The sequence below is a fragment of the Macaca thibetana genome, chromosome 15, assembly GCF_024542745.1.
Source record: "Macaca thibetana thibetana isolate TM-01 chromosome 15, ASM2454274v1, whole genome shotgun sequence".
In the NCBI taxonomy this organism is placed as follows: domain Eukaryota; kingdom Metazoa; phylum Chordata; class Mammalia; order Primates; family Cercopithecidae; genus Macaca; species Macaca thibetana.
This window is the reverse complement of record NC_065592.1, coordinates 17603925-17620074: the sequence shown is the minus strand read 5'-3', so window position 1 is coordinate 17620074 and position 16150 is coordinate 17603925. Positions and strand designations below refer to the sequence as shown.

Below are 16150 nucleotides of genomic sequence, written 5' to 3'. Positions count from 1 at the left end.
GGAGGGGACCAGCTGCCAGTAATTGAGGCGCGTTGTTGGCTCCTCCACTCATTCCTGTCTCTCTCGGAAGCTGATTAGCAATTGTTCCTCCAGCTTCTTAAGAGGCCAGGGGATTGCAGGGAGGGAGGGGGCGCCTGGAGAAGCTGCCAGCCTTCTGTGGAAGGATCCAGGCACAATTTGGAAGGCACAGGAGGTCCCTTAACCTCAGACAACTACTCCTAATCCCTCCATATTCCCCCCCTTTCCAACCAAACCTGGGAAATGGGAGAGGAGAAAAACACCTAAAAATACTGAAACAAACCAAAGCATTCTGAGGCAGAGGCATTTAAATCCATGGAGCAATGGAGCAATGGAGCAATGGAAAAAAAAAAAAGTCCTTGGATCACACCTGGCATGGTGGTTCATCCCAGCACTTTGGGAGGCCGAGGCGGGTGGATCGTTTAAGCCCAGGAGTTCGAGACCAACCTGGGCAATATGGTGAAACCCCTTCTCTACAAAAAATAAACAAAATTAGCCGGGCATGGTGATGTATGCCTGTAGTCCCAGCTACTTAGGAGGCTGAGATGGGAGGATCGCATGAGCCTGGGAGGTCGAGGCTGCAGTTAGCCAAGATTGCGCCATTGCACTCCAGCCTTTGGCGACAGAGCAAGACCTTGTCTCAAAAGAAAAAAAAAACAACCTTTCATCATCAGACAGACGTGAGTCTGAGTTTTATCTCAGGACGAACTTGCTGTGTGGCCTCAGGTGAGCAGCCTATCTGATTCTCAAGTTCCTGACCAAGGTTATTCAGAAGGCTTAAGGAGGCAAAGCTGGCATAGAGGTTAACAAACAGTAGGTGCTCAATAAATTTGCAATTGAAAAGACAGGGCACTCAATGGAGATCTCCATTTTCAAATCTCAGTGGGGCCGTCCTGGACAGAGAGGGTCCTGACAGGGAAGAGGTACCTAAGGAGGCAGGGACTAGCTCAGCACAACACAGAGAGGAGACAGCAGCCCCTGTCACCACCCACCAACATACTCCGATGCAGAGGCCCCTGCAGAGTTAGCATCCTCGGCTGGAGGAGTGGCCAAACAGCAGCCAATGCAGCAGTCTCTGCATCTCTCAGCAGAGTCTCCATCTCCATCCTTGTCTGCATCTCTGTCTATGTGCCTCTGTCTGTGTGCCTCTCCCTCTCTCTACATCTCTCTCTGTCTTTGTGTGTGTGTTTCTGTCTCAATGTGCCCTGCAATGTTTTTAGCAACTTGTGTTTCTCACTGTGTTGCCCACTGTGTCTGTGTCTGTCTCTGTCTTTGTTTCTGCCTCAGATTCTCTGTTTCTCTCTTATTCTTTCTCTTCGCATTTTTATCACCTTCTGTTCAGCCAAAAAAAAGCAGAGACTGCCTGAGTCTAGTGCTTGGAAAACCACCATTATCTCCAAAATGTTCCAAACCCCTACCCCAGTCCTGGTCGTGGTTCCTGGCCTCTGAAGTTTGGGGGAGGATGGACCCCTCGCCCCCTCTGCTGCAGAGGCCAGGTCTCAGTGAGAACAGGGAGCACTCCATGCTGGATATGACCATTTCCTGCACAGCCACCATGTGCCTGATAGAGAAGCACCCTAGGATCCTATCCTCCCCTGCTGTGGCCTTGAGTCATACATCCTATGAACTCAGCTCCCCTCTTCCTGCCCTTGCCCTGGGTCAGGGCTCATCCTCTCAGCCCGATGTGCAGTGCCAGCCTCCTCACTGCCCTGCTGGCCCGGGGCTGGTGCCTCCCACCCATCCTAGCCTGCTCCACCACAGGATAAGCTTCTGACATGCTTATTCCTGCTCAAGAACCTCCTGTGGCTCCCACCTCCTTTAAAATAAGCCCACACTTGCTCACTGGCGCTTTCTGCTGCACCTGCCTCCCCTGCTTCCCACCTTCTGTGCAGCCATAATAGACTTTCACTGCCCCAAACACGCTTTGCCCTCTCCTGGCTCTTGTCTCAGCATTTGCTGTTACTTCCAGTTGGTATTTCTGCTCCACTGCCACTTCTTGCCCCTCAAGCCAGCTCCAGTGGCCTCTCCTCAGGAAAACGTGGGTTATTCTCGGCTCTGTGCTCCCCGAGCCCTGGCTGTCCCCTTGCATAACCCCAATCCCTCAGGCTTGCTTGCCGGTCTGTCTCCATCAGACTGTGAGCTCCCTGTTCCTGGGGCTGCACAGAGGAGGCACTCAGCGCCTGGGCAGATGAGCCCACTGGACCCTGTGGGGTCTCTCTTCAGTCCTCCCACCAGCCAGCCCAGGACAGAAGCACCACGCCAGGCCAATTTTCCTCTGCCAGCTCTCCAGGGCTTGTGGCCCAGGCTGCTTAAGGGAGGAAGGCATCTTCTCCCTGCCAGCTGTCCAACTCCAGGGCTACCATTTAGCCAGCAGCCCCTTCAGAGCCACTCACAGCCCCCACAGAGGCCCTGAGTCAATGGGCCTGCGGGAAAAGCACCGCTCTTGTTGTGCAAAGCTCTCTGCACATGACTGGGTTTGAGATACATGGTGGTGGGGGGCGTTTGCCAACAATGGGGTAGGGTACCCCATGCATTCCATGAATCTCTGCTTCATGGTACCTGCTGGTCACTGCAGAAAGGGAAGGGGATTAGAGGAAGATCTGGGGCAGGGTTCCAAAGTTGGGGTTCAATCTTGGCTGAGTTCCTGACGTTGGGCTGTGTGACCTTCTTTTGGAGCTCTGTTTCTCCATGGTCCCATGAGAACCAGATGGTCTCTCTGATGCTTGCAGTTCTGACATACTGGGCTGTGAGACCCGGACTCCCCACAGTCTGCCCTCTGGTTAACATCAACCCTAAATCCCCACCTTCTGCCTCACTGAAACGCCTGTGTGCAGAAGCGATGCATGTGAGTGAGGACTTACACTGAGGATGTGTGACTCCTCAGTCACACGTAAGGGTGCACAACCTTATGAACACAGTCATGCGTTGCTTAATGATGGGGATATGACTGGGCAGAGTGGCTCATGCCTGTAACCCCAGCACTTTGGGAGGCCGAGGTGGGCAGATCACCTGAGGTCAGTAGTTCCAGACAAGCCTGGCCCACATGGCGAAACCCCGTCTCTACTAAAAATACAAAAATTAGCTGGGTGTGGTGGCACGTGATTGTAATCCCAGCTGCTCAGGAAGCTGAGGCAGAAGAATTGTTTGAACCCAGGAGGCGGAGCTTGCAGTGAGCCGAGTTCGTGCCACCGCACTCCAGCCTGGACGACAGAGCGAGACTCCGTCTCAAAAAAAAAAAAAAAAAAAAAAGAAAAGAAAAAAAAGAAAAAAGATGGGAACACATTCTGAGAAATGTGTCACCGGGCAATTTGGGTGTGCAAACTTCATCGAGTGCACTTACACAAACCTAGATGGTGTAGCCTGCCGCACACCTAGGCCACATGACATAGCCTATTGCTCCTACGCTATAAACCCGTACAGCATGGTACTGTGCTGTATACTGTCGGCAATTGTAATGCAATGCTAAGTATGTGTGCATCTAAATATATCTGGATGGTTTCCCTGCAGGTAACAGCTGGCTGTGATGTCCTAAGGAGACCCCGGTGCCATGACAAACCCAGGGATCTCTGACTGCTCCCAGTCTGAGTCGGTTCATATCCTGCATGGGAGGCTGAATCCACAATCCCTCCCGCAGACGTACCCCTCCTCTCCTCTCCCTTGTCTCTGCAGAGACCAGGGCTGCAGGGGATGAGGCTCAGCCCCTAGTACTGCATGACCCTGGCTACAAGTTTGGTGGCTCCTCAGCTCAGCCTCAGCCCCTGGGCACTTGTCTTGCTAAGCCCAGCGACCCAGCTCCCACGCGGCTTGGTGGCTGCTTGAAGTGGATCATGCCTTGCACCTCCCCCTCCTCTCCAGAATCTTCTATGTGTGCCGAGACTCCCAGAACAGGAGACTTTTGGCTACATCACCCAAGATGCTGCCCACTTTCCATTGCCATGGGTCTAAGGAAAGGTGAAGTTCCCTCTCCCAGCCCTTCCCTGCCTGCTGAGGGGCAGGACATGTGTCCCCATCTGCTCTGGAGGCAGGGAGGCCTGGAGAAGTGCTCTGTGCTCTGAGTAAGGCATGATCCCCTGTAAGTGTGCCCATGACAGCTTGTGTATGCATGTGTGCATATGTGAACATGCATGTTTGTTGACAGGCATCTGTGTACATGTGTAGGTCTGCCTTTCTACCTGTCTTGTGTTCTGGACTGTGCACATATCTGCCTTGACAGATGTACCCATGTTCACACACTGGCTATACCTGTACATTGTCTCTATGTGTGGCTGTGTGCGTGAGTCCACGGGAGCTTGTGTCTGCACTTGTGTGGCAGCGCTGTTTACACATGTCTGAATATGAGGGGTGTGTTCACGTGTCCCCTGAATGCACACTAGTGCATGTGTCCCTTCTGTGTGTATCAAGGCAGGCCGCATAGCTGTGAGGACCGTAGCCCAGGCCTTGAAGTTTTCTATGAGCTTAGACTCCAGCCCCCACTGCACGTGGCAAATGGCGCCCGTGACATGCCAAGGAAGGCACTGATGCCAGAGGGCACCACGACTCCGGCAGGAGCAACACCAACAAGGCCAGCATCAGCCCCACCCATGGACTCCAGAGATTCTGGAGCCTGGAGGGCCCAGACAAGCTGGCAGCTCCAGGCTCCAGGCTCCTCCAGGTCCCATGGACAGGCCAAAATCCAGAAAGCAGGAAGGGACAGCACAAGCCGGAGCCTGGGGACCAGGAGCAGTTTGGAGATGCTCCATGGGACCCCACCCCAAGCCTGCTCTACATAGTCTCCTAGGGCTCCAGGAGTGGGGAGAGCCACAGGTGGGGATGGCTGCCCCACAGGTGCACAGGTACAGGTGTGAGGCTGACACAGATGGGTGAAGGATCAGAATCAGGAAGAGGAGATACTTCCTGCCTGATGAGTCTCTAGCTGTCCCCTCCAGGGCGTAGCCCCCAGCGCCTCCTTCTCTCCTGTCTTTGGGGCACCCAGCCATGGCCCCAGCCCCTCAGGCTCCAGCAACAGCAGCAGATGCAGGAGGCTGAGGCTCAAGTGAGAGCAACTAGCGGGCAGGTGAGCTGAGCAGGTGGAGGCCAGACCGCCCCTTCCCATCCCAGCTGGCCCAGGCTGCAGGTGCCACTCCATGAGGCCCCAGTTAAGCACCGAGACAGTTGCCCTCAGAGAGCCCATGCCCACCAGTCCCCTGCACCAACCAAAAGCTTCTGCAGCACCTGGCATCACCCAAGGCCCTTCTGGGAAAGAGAGGGCCTGAGAGCCAACTCAGCCTGGCACCCAGGAGGCAATGGTCTGGTGGGACTTGGAAAGCTGAAGGTCCTGCCCCAGGTGGAACTCAGAAAGATAAAGAAATGGCAGCTCAGAGATGGGAGGGGACTCACACAGGCTGCCTGTCCAGGTAGCGACCAAGCCCTTGTGACCGTAGAGTCCTTTATTAGACTTTCCCACTCCCAAGCCAAAATGCTGGTACCAGGACCCCAGCTGAGTCAGATCTATCTTCAGTTCCTCCTAGACACCCAGGGGGCTCCAAGAGGCCAAACCCCGGGGACTGGACCCCTAGGACAAGTTGGTGGCCCAGGGTTGCCTGTCCTTCTTTGCCCCAATACCAGGGCTGCCCTGGGCCTATAAGATGCTTTCCTGAATTCTGGATAGGTCTCCCTACCATAGCTCAGAGAGGGTTGCCCACTTGCCCAAGGTCACACAGCTGGAGAGTTGGCACAGGACAACTGGCCCATGGGTGCTCTCCTGTGTCACTGTCCTCGGCTGCCCTGGGCTGGCCTAGCTTCTGAGGGGAAGGGGCCCTCCAGGGAGGCACTGTCTGTCCAGGCCACCCTTGCTCTTGCTCTGGCTTCAGCTTCCCTGCCACCCACCGGCAGTGACCAACTAAAGCCACACTTTGTCAGACATGGAATGAGGCTCCAACCCTGACTCCTTGTCCCTAGCTGAGGTCACTGGCAGCCACCAGCACACCAGCCCCTCTGAAGGTCTGATGGCAGCCCAGAGCGAGGAACCAACTGTCCTGACCCTCACATTGCCTCTCCCCGCAGCTAGTACCAAAGGACTGCAGACCCACAGGGCAGCACCTGGAGGTGTCCCAGGATAGGGTGGGGCTGCCTCAGACCTGAGGGTCAGCAGTGCTGAGGAGACTCTCATGCTCTTTCCCTCGTTGTCCTGATAAGCCCTGAGGACCAGAGAGGACACAGGTGCCGACATGTTCCAGAGATGGCAAGCAGTGGCAGGACAAGGAAGAGCCAGAGCTCTGCCCTGGGGGCAGACAGAAGGGGCAGAGGCAGCCCCACCTCCACCCCAGTACTCCCTGTAAGAGGAAGCAGAGGCCACCTTCACAGACGGTCGCTGCAGGCATCCCAAGCTCATGGGATGGTCTGTCCTCACTCAGCTAACCTTGCACATGCCTGTAGGCCTCCTCGGGCTAGCATTATGTGTTCTCGCTCCTCACATGCTATACCTGTGCCATTGACCTTATTCACTTTACACATTTATTGTGGTCAGATGGGGGCTGTCACATTGGGCTGGGAATGTGGGCGGTAAGGCGATGCAAAATGAAGGGGATCCCAACAGTGTCCAAGAGAATATGATGTCCAACTGCCCCATTTTGAGGAGAAAGAAACTGAGGCCCAGAGAGCCCAAGGACGCATCACAGATGAAAACAGCATGTGGAAGCCGACTCCTTACAGAAGCCCAAGTCCACGCAGGACCTGTTTTTATGCTGCCCCCTTGTGGTCATAGGAGGGACTGCCACCCAGAGGCACCCCCTGCCTTGGGTCCACTGAAATATTTGGTCTCCTTTTCTCCTTCTGAGGTCATCTTGCCTCATCCCTACCCCAGGATCCTATTCCCTCCTTGTTTGTAGGTCCCGAGGATCCTCAAGGGCAAAGAGCACCCAAGTGTCCCCACCCAAGGCTGGCCCCCTTGAGCAGGGATATGTGGAGAGGTGGCCAGCTTTGCTCTGCTGAGCCTGCCTGGCAGCCCCACAGCCACATCTGGGCTCCCTCTTCAGTCCTCATCTCTGTGCCTCCTCTTGTTTTCTACATGACTAATCATGTCCTCTTTCTTGGAACCCCCTCCTTCCTTGGCCCCAGTGATGCCACACTCTGCTGGGTTTCCTCCAGCCTCCCTGGCTGTTTTGTGGGCATCTGGTTCCCCTTGGTCCCAGCCTGTTGGTGCCCCCGAGCCTCTTGTTTTTGCCTGGATTTGGAGCTGGGCCACCTGGCCGGCAAGTAGGTAAACACCTCAGGGCACCATCAGACCAGGAGCATCAAACAAGGAAGACGAGGAGGAAAATGTGTTTCTGTGAACCCATGGATGTGATGATTGCAAAAGTTTTTTGTTGTTGTTGTTGTTGTTTGTTTGTTGTTTTTTGAGATGGAGTCTCGCTCTGTCACCCAGGCTGGAGTGCAGTGGCGCGATCTTGGCTCACTGCAACGTCTGCCTCCCGGGTTCAAGCAATTCACCTGCCTCAGCCTCCCGAGTAGCTGGGATTAAAGGCACCCGCCACTATACCCAGCTAACTTTTTGTATTTTTAGTAGAGATGGGGTTTCGCCATGTTGGTCAGGCTGGTCTCGATCTCCTGACCTCAAGTAATCTGCTCATCTTGGCCTCTCCAAATGCTGGGATTACAGGGATGAGCCACCGGGCCAGCCCAAAAGTTTTGTAATACATATGTTACATTTTATAATTTAATTTAGACTCCTTCTTTTTGACTCATGGGGGTGAGGTGAACACCATGATCTCTTCAGTGCTTAGGGTTTCCAAGGGCCCTTCTTGGGTGGCCTCAGCTGTGCACTGCCTTCAACCACCTGTCAGTAACCTTCCAACTCCCAAGTGATTTCAACTCCAGGCCTGATTTCAACTGCCTCCTTGATACCTCTCCAGACATCCCCTTGGCTCTCAGGCTCTACAGAGCCACATCAGACTCATCATCTCTCCCCCAGGCCCTTTCGTCAGCGCTGATATGCCCTGAGGCCCACCATGGCCACTTCCTCACCAAAGCCCAGCGAGTCCATTTCCTTAATAGCTCTGGGATCTGCATCGTTCCTGCCACCTCACTCCTGCCCCTGTCCTGGTCCAGGCCACCGCATCCCTCCTGTCTGGCCCTCCTGCCTCAGTCTCTTCTCCTTCGCTGGTGCTCACATGCCCATCTGACCAAGTCGCTTCCCTGTCTAGGCCTGTCTCCAGATCCCTGTCCCCCAGAATAAAGCCCACACACCTAATACTGGCCTTGAAGACCTCCAAGGGGTGGCCTAGCCACCCTCTGCAGCCTCATCTCCTGCCACGCAGGATCTCACCCTGCTGTTCCAGGTGCTGAGATGCTCTCAGAGTTTAATGACTGACAAACAAACCAAACAGGAGAGTGGCCAGGCTGGGGTGAAGTAGGAGAAGGCTAGACATACCTCCCGGGGCTCTTCAAGCTGGTGATGACCTATGAAGTTGTCCACTCTGCCACTAAAGACCACCAATCTCCAAGTGGTCCCAGCCCAACTCCTACTCCTCCCATGATAAGGAGCTCCGCCCCCTCACCATCCCTGGACTGGTCCTTCTGTGAGCAAGTTCTGCTCACATGTTCTGTAGTACATGCAGATTGGGGTAGGGAACTGGAACTCAAAAGACCCTCGACCCTAGGGACACAAATTCATTTTCCTCCCTGAAACCTCATCCTTGGGAGTCCCAGTTCTCTGGGTCTGGGCCTAGGCACCCGCATCGTGGCTCAGCTGTGGTTCTAGGAAGCTAGCGAGGGCCTGACAGAGAGATTACCAGGAGAGCCGCCAGAGGGCAGTGCTGCCCCACACACGCCCAGGGGCCAGCCTGCCTTTGTGTCTCAGGCTGCGTGGGTCTTTCAAGGAGAGGCTGCGTGTCTGTGTTTGTGTGTATGTGACTGTGGGAGTCTATTACTTTGTGTGTCTCTGGCGGCAGGGTGGGGGGTTGTCTAGGCCAGTTGGTATATGCGGTTGTCCCTTTTTGCTCACGTCTAATCCCCCAATTTCCATCCCAGGAAGGAGTGCAGATGCCTGGTTACTCGGTGGGGTCCCAGGCCGGATGCGGAGTAGCACGGCCATCCTCTGAAAAGCCCTCACCACCATCACCCGCACCACAAGCCTCCAGTCACACCGGGCCTCAGGTACCCATCAGTTAAGTCAATGACCCAATGACAAGGACCAGTTAGTTGTCCTTGTCACTGTCTGGAACCCAGGGCCAGTCCTGGCCTGTGGGGTCCAGGTGCTGCAAACTCCCAGTCTCTTCCTCCCAGCTTCCTCTCCCCTCCTGCCCACCATCACCATACAGCAAGGACAGGGAGACTACACACCCATATCACAGTGGAGGTGTCCGTTTGATCAGCCTTGAGCTGGACACCAGGGCTTCCTGGTGACTCGCCGGCAGCCCCCAGGCCGGTCGGTCAGTGATGCCAGGATGCCAGTGTACCCTGCCTGCTGCCGTAACTGCAGGACATGCGTGGACACCAGCGTGCTAGGAGACAGAGCTGTCCTGTTGCCTGCGGTGGTGGGGATAGGGGAAGGCTGCTCTGAGCTGTACTTGGGATGCATCTGGGAAAACAGGAAGGGCGTGCCAGCAAAAGAACAGCATGTGCAGGGCAGGGAGGTGTGAGAGCGCAGGCTGGGCAGCCAGGGGGCCTGCGCCGCAGGATGAGTGGGTCTGGTGGCATGCGTGGGCGGCAGAGGCAGCGGGCAGGGAGCGGCCTCCCTCCCCAGCAGCTTGGTTGCCAGGACGAGCCAAGCCACCCCATGCTCACAGCCAAGGCAGGGGTCTTGGGACCCGCCTCATACCTCTGTGACCTCCACGGAGCAGACAGTCCCCGTTACTGCCCCTGCTGTTCCCAGGACCCAGGAACGCAGGGAATGTGCAGCTGGAGGCGGAGGGACAGCGACTGACATTCTAGACCGGTGATGCACCCAGTTAGAGGCCTAGAGCGAGGAGAGGAAGTGTCAGGCACAGAATAAGGAGAGAGAGAACAGAGGGAGAAAGAGACACCGGGAGGGGAAGGGAGACAGAGACGGGGAGTCGGAGGAGGGAGCGAAGAGAACCGAGGGAAGGGGGTGCCAGGAGGAGGGGTAGGGAGAACTTTCTTGGCCTCCCTGCTCGCGCCCTCCCGGGCAATCAGGCCGGCAGGAGGCAGGTGGTCCGGGACAGACAATGGCGCGGAGGAGTGCGGAACCTGGGACTAAATTTGGCGTTGCCTTTGCAGGGCGCGGGGCGCCCGTTCATCTCGATGCAAAGGAGAGACGAAATGAATATGCAGCGCGGGCTGTAATTGGGCCGCCGCGGCCGCCGCCGCCGCCGCCGCACTATAATTTTCCAAACAGGATCTTGCAATCAGGGCCTTATTCATTAGCGCATAAACAATTTTGTTTCTCTGCACTCGAGCCTGTCAATCACGCGGAAAGGGAACATCTTGGCCGGAGGCGCGGGCCGCCGTGCGCGCTCCCACGCGCGCCCCCTCGAGCGCCGCCAGGTGGCTTTGTGTCCGGGAGGCCCTTGGGTGCTGGGGTGGAGGGGGCCCGGGGCACGCTTCGGGGTCCACACCCCAGACCGGCAGATGAGGGTGGGCGGCCTGGGAGAACACGGATTTGGGGGCCCACCGCCCCGGCTTGCAATTCTGCTTCTGACCTCACCAGTTCTGCCGTTGGGCAACCCCCCTCCTCCTCCTCAGCCTCAGTTTGCCCTCTGTAAGATGTGCTCAGCGCACTCACCCCGCAGAACTAGAAGGGGCATCGGGTGGAATAATGGATGCCCTGGGTGCTGAGGCTGGGGGGTGGGGTGCTGAGGAGGGGGCCTTCTAGCTCCTTTTATTAAAGGAGGGGATCAGAGGCCCACAGAGAGCTTCTCAACCCATCACCACCCCCACCCCTCTAGGACGGCTCCTGTGACATTGTCTAGTGAGGCCTCAGAGTGGTTCTCTAAAGCTGGGCTGGGTACAGCCCTTGGTTCACCCACACGCTGGGGTGGGCATGCATGCATGAGCTCCCGTTCTGGCTCACAGGAGGGCTGTGCACCCAGGGGCATCTATAACTCTACAAGCCCATGTGTGACTGTGCCACAGACTTTGTGCCTGTGTGTGGTTTTGTCTGGGGTAGGGGGGGCGCTGTGATTGTGTATGCAGCTACTTGGCTCCTGGTGGGATCATGGAGCTGAGTGTGACTACCTAGCAGTAGCCAGGTGACAAGGACTGAAGGGGGCTGGTGAACAGAGCTGTGGGGTCTTTGGGGTCCAGGTGACCTGGCAGGAACTGCAGAGAGGGCAGGAAGCACTGAAGGGCTGTACCTTTCAGGACAGATGACAGCTCTGTCCTCCCTGCCTCCTCCCTGGCGACCCCTCCCTCAGCCCCGTGTACCCAGCACAGTCATCCAGGGTGCCCAGGCTGGGGAGATAAGCAGCCTGGTTTTGCCCTACTGCCAGGACTTGCGGTGGGGAAGATTCACCTTCCCCACCCCTCTGACCCCACCCCCAGCCCCCTCAGAGCCTCTGACAGCACTGAGACTCAGTTCCATGCTCCCTCCATCAGGGGAGTCCTAAGGCCTCTGGAATTTCAGGGCCAAATGTTCTAATCAGCTCAGCTTTACAGAGATCACAGCAGGTCAGAGCTGGATAGACCCACTACATGGATGGAAAAACAGAGGCTTAGGATTGGAAACAGGGGCCGGGCGCGGTGGCTCAAGCCTGTAATCCCAGCACTTTGGGAGGCCGAGACGGGCGGATCATGAGGTCAGGAGATCGAGAGACCATCCCGGCTAACACGGTGAAACCCCGTCTCTACTAAAAAATACAAAAAATCTAGCCGGGCGAGGTGGCGGGCGCCTGTAGTCCCAGCTACTCGGGAGGCTGAGGCAGGAGAATGGCGTAAACCCGGGAGGCGGAGCTTGCAGTGAGCTGAGATCCGGCCACTGCACTCCAGCCTGGGTGACAGAGCAAGACTCCGTCTCAAAAAAAAAAAAAAAAAAAAAAAAAGGATTGGAAACAGGAATGATACAGGCCTGGGACCCCCCAGCAAGTGGGGAGCAGAGCTAGGATCTGAACCCCTGTCTCTAGCCCCAAAGCAGGGGGCAAGGACCTGACTTCCCAAGACACACACCCCTGACAAGTGTAAGCACCAGCAGGCCACAGAGGCCTCCCCCAACCTGCCACACCCCTCTCCCCCCCACCCCTGCATCCTCCTCCTCTGCTGTGCCCAACCCCTGCCCCCTCCACAGTCCCCACTCCACACAGAGACAAAGAATTTGAGGATGTGCTGGCAGCCAACTGACAGGCCATCAGTCTCTGCCCAGACACCCTCTTCACAGCTCTAGCCCCCGCCCGGATGCCACCCCACCCGCTAGTCACCCCCAGCACCGGGCCAGGAAGGGAGGTGGCCCGGGAAGGGGCTGTGGGGGAAGGCACGGAGTCCGGAAGCCCAGAGGAACAGTCTTCAACCTGTGAATCCGGCCGCGCCTGGCCCTGCAGCCTCCCAGGCCCGGCAGCCTCCGTGCTTCTGCGTGTCCCGATGCATGATGCACAGCTGACCCCTGCCTGCAAGGGACCCAGGCCGTCTGTGAGGCAGTTGCCATGAGTGACTCCTGGTGAACAGCCCATTGGCATCTCCAAGTGCTGGGCAGAGGCCAGAGGCAATGGCTTTGGACGAGGAGACCCAGGTTTAAAACCCAGCTCTGCCACTTTCTGGCTGGTTGGCCTCAGGCAAGTCACCAGACTTCTCTGTGCCTCAGTTTCCTCATCTGGAAAGAAGAGCTATTTAACTCACTGGGCACCCAGTTGGTACTTGGTGCTTAGTAAACAATAGGATGAAGGAAAGGAAGGCACAGAGACCCTCTCACCTGCAGGACAGACTTAAACCCAGAACCTAGACCCCAGATACCTGTTCCAGAGCTTTCACGCATGAGGAACCCTTGTCAGGCCCCCACCTGCTGGAGTCAGCCGCGTCAGGGTTTCAAAGCAAAACTCACACGAGTTTGTCATTCTTGAAAAACAGTCCCTTTCCAAGCCCCGTGTGACCCTTCCTTAATGGACCACTTGCTTTCAGGGCCCTCATCCTGGAAGGTAGGTTACTCTGTCCATGTAATAGGGGCAGAACTGACCCCAGAGGGTCAAAGCCTCTTCCCCAAGGTTCTTCCTCAACTGGGAAGAAAAGGAGTCAGGGCTTGAATCCACTCTTTCAAGTACTCCTGTTTCTGCTCCCATTCTTCTGCTGCCTTGGTAGGGATGGGCCTTTCAGCTGGGGACACCTGGGCTGCTCCCAGTCCAGCCTCCAGAGCTGCCAGGTCAGTAGTGTAACCCCCTGCAGGGTTGCTGGACTGTCATCTAGGAAGAAGATGGTCTAAATTCAAGTTCTTTAGGACATCTTGGTTCTGAGACCCCTGTGGAGCATCAAAGCTCAAGCAGTTGCGGGAGAGAAAACTGAGTGGGAGGGGGAGGAACCAGGTCTCTAAGGAGGTGTAGAGACCTAGAGGCGTGAGTTTCCTTGGGGATATCGCTCTGTAGATCTTACCTCATCCTCAACCTCCTCCCTCCTGGGGGCTTTACTTACATCTCAGTTATCTATGCAACATGGAGCAGGAGAAAGAGCTCAGAGGGTTACCAGCAACATGACCTCCAGAAAGTCAGAATTTCTCTGAACCTAAGCTTTCTCATCTATGAGAAAGGAATAGTATCCTAATAAGAATTACTACTCCACACTAATGCACTTTGCCAGACCTAGCACCTAGCATAGCGCCCGACACATAGTAAGTGTTCAATAAAAGTCTGTTGAGTGAGTGAGCGAGTGAACTGACAAAAAAAAAAGTAGAGGAAAAAGGCTTTCCATTCCCCATGTGGTTGCCTTCTCCCCAACCCCAGCCTCAATCAGCTGGTGCCCTGGAGGCCCCTCTGCAGACTCAGCCCCTCCCAGTGCCTCATTCCTGGTGGGTGGGTTCCAGGTCCTAGGGCTGCCTCGTCCAATGCAGCAGCCACTGTCACATGTGGCTACTGAGCACGTGATACGTGGCAAGTCCAAACTCAGGTTTGCTGTAAGTGTAGGATACACAACAGTTTTTGAAGACATTGTACCCCCTAAAAAAGGAATGTAAAATATCTCATTTAATTTTTATATTGGTAACGGGTTGAAATAATATTGTGGACATACGGGGTTCAGTAAAATATGTAATTAAAACTCACTTCACCCACCTCTGTCTACTTTTTTAATGTGTTACTAGAAAATGTAAGATGACATGTGGCATGTCTCTGTGGCCTATGCTACATTTCTATTAGACACCAGAGGTCTGGAAGACACTACAGACCCCAGTCCCCCATCCCCCGCCTTTCCTACCCTGGTCCTCTCACTTCCCATCCAGATGGCAGGGCTGCCAGTGTGGTGTTTGGGAGAGGGGCCCCCTGGACTGGAAGCAGGGACTGAGTTCCAGTCCCTCCCAGTGCACTCAGACCTAGGGCACAGGATGGGGCATCTGCCTCAGTTTCCCCTATCCTCCCCCCACTTCTGCATCTGGCCTGGTCCTGCCCCATTCCTCCCCACCTCCTGAGACCTGGCCAGGCCATCCTTTATGCTTATCTCTTGGATCCTGGAATCACCCCATGGTCTCATTCCTGAACCAGAAAGGCACCTGAATAGGGCCACAGCCACCAACTCAGAAGTCCCTGGGGGGCTCAGCCGTGTGTCCACCACCTCCACTTTAACCCGGCCAGTCAACTCGCCTTCCACACCTCACTCTCCCCTTGCACTTTTCTCCTTCCCTTAGGCCACTCCTCTAGTCCAGGCCTCATCCATTCACTCAGCAAGTATCTACTGAGCCCCGGTGTACCAGGCACTCTTGTTGGTCCTTAATATACTTCAGTGAACGAGGCAGACAAACCCCTCAGCTCTCATGAGCTGGCATCCCAGTGAGGAAAACAGAGAATAAACAAGAAACTGAAGACAAGTACATGGTACATGTTAGAAGGTGTAAATGCTAATGAGGAAAAAGAATAGAGCTGGGTAAGGAAGATTGGCACCACACTGACCTCCCTGCCTCCAGGCTGACCTCTGACCCATCCTCCATGGGCTGCTGGAGGGATCTCAGCTCCAGCCATGCTACTTCCCTGCTTCGAAGCCCTCACTGGCTCCCCAGTGCCTCCCGGTGAAGGTCCAAGCTCCTTAGCCCAGTATGCAGAGCGTCCCCATGATCTGGCCCTGCCAATCTCATCTTCCTGCCAGCAGCTCCACGGCATGCTCTCCAGCACCACCCTGCCTTCCCCTCTGCCGAGAATGCCCTTCTCACATTCCTATGTCAGTAGGCTTGTGCTCACCCTTAAAGGCTCCTCTCACTGCCACATGTGTCACACTAAAGGCTCCTCTTACTGTCACATGGAGACCCACATGTGTGGACAGGTTTGCGCCCACACATGTGAGTCTCTCCATGTTCTAGGCCTGTGTGCATGCTGCAGCTACACACCTGCCACTGCCATAGCTCTCACATGCATGTGCAGATTCTCTGTGAGCAGGCACGCCACATTCCCTTGCGTGCTCCTCCTCCTTGGAGAGGCCCTGTCAGGGGCAGGGGCTGCCCAGGTATGTCTGACTTCCTAAAGCCTTAGCGGGAACAGGCGCTGTGATTCAGGAAGTCGCCATGGCAACCGCCGGGCCCTCCTGCCATCTCCTGCAATCAGCGCTGGGACCCGGCCACCCGCTGGGCTTCCTGGAGATTCATTCTCTATGATTTGAGGCTGGGGGGAAGAGGCATGGAGGAGTCTCTTAACCCCCTGGCCCCCGCCCTTCCTACCCTGGTCCTCTCTCTTCCCATCCAGGATGGCAGGGCTGCCAGGCTGGAACGGTGTGGTGTTTGGGAGAGGGGTCTCCTGGACTGGAAGCAGGGACTGAGTTCCAGTTCCAAATAAGAACTTGTGTGGCCTTGGATAGATCCCTTCCTCTCTCTGCGCCTCCGTTTCCTCCCCCATGAGATGCCTCTCTTGTAGGGTCTCTGTGGGGTCTGGGGCAGTAACGTGGCATGTATTAGATGTTCAGTTAATGCTGTCATAGAAACTGAAGGTCTAAAACAATCCATTGCTTTTACCGAGTTTTAGGGCACTCTCCCATCTGTTCGTCTGCAACAGCCCTTGAGGTGAGCTTTTTCATGTCAATTTGA

The 16150-nt window shown here is 55.8% G+C and overlaps 1 protein-coding gene across 1 annotated transcript in view; it reads left to right on the top strand.

The window, feature by feature from the left end:
* Positions 1-16150, top strand: part of MORN5 (MORN repeat containing 5) — a 632826-nt gene that overhangs the window by 548546 nt on the left and 68130 nt on the right. The window lies entirely within an intron of this gene.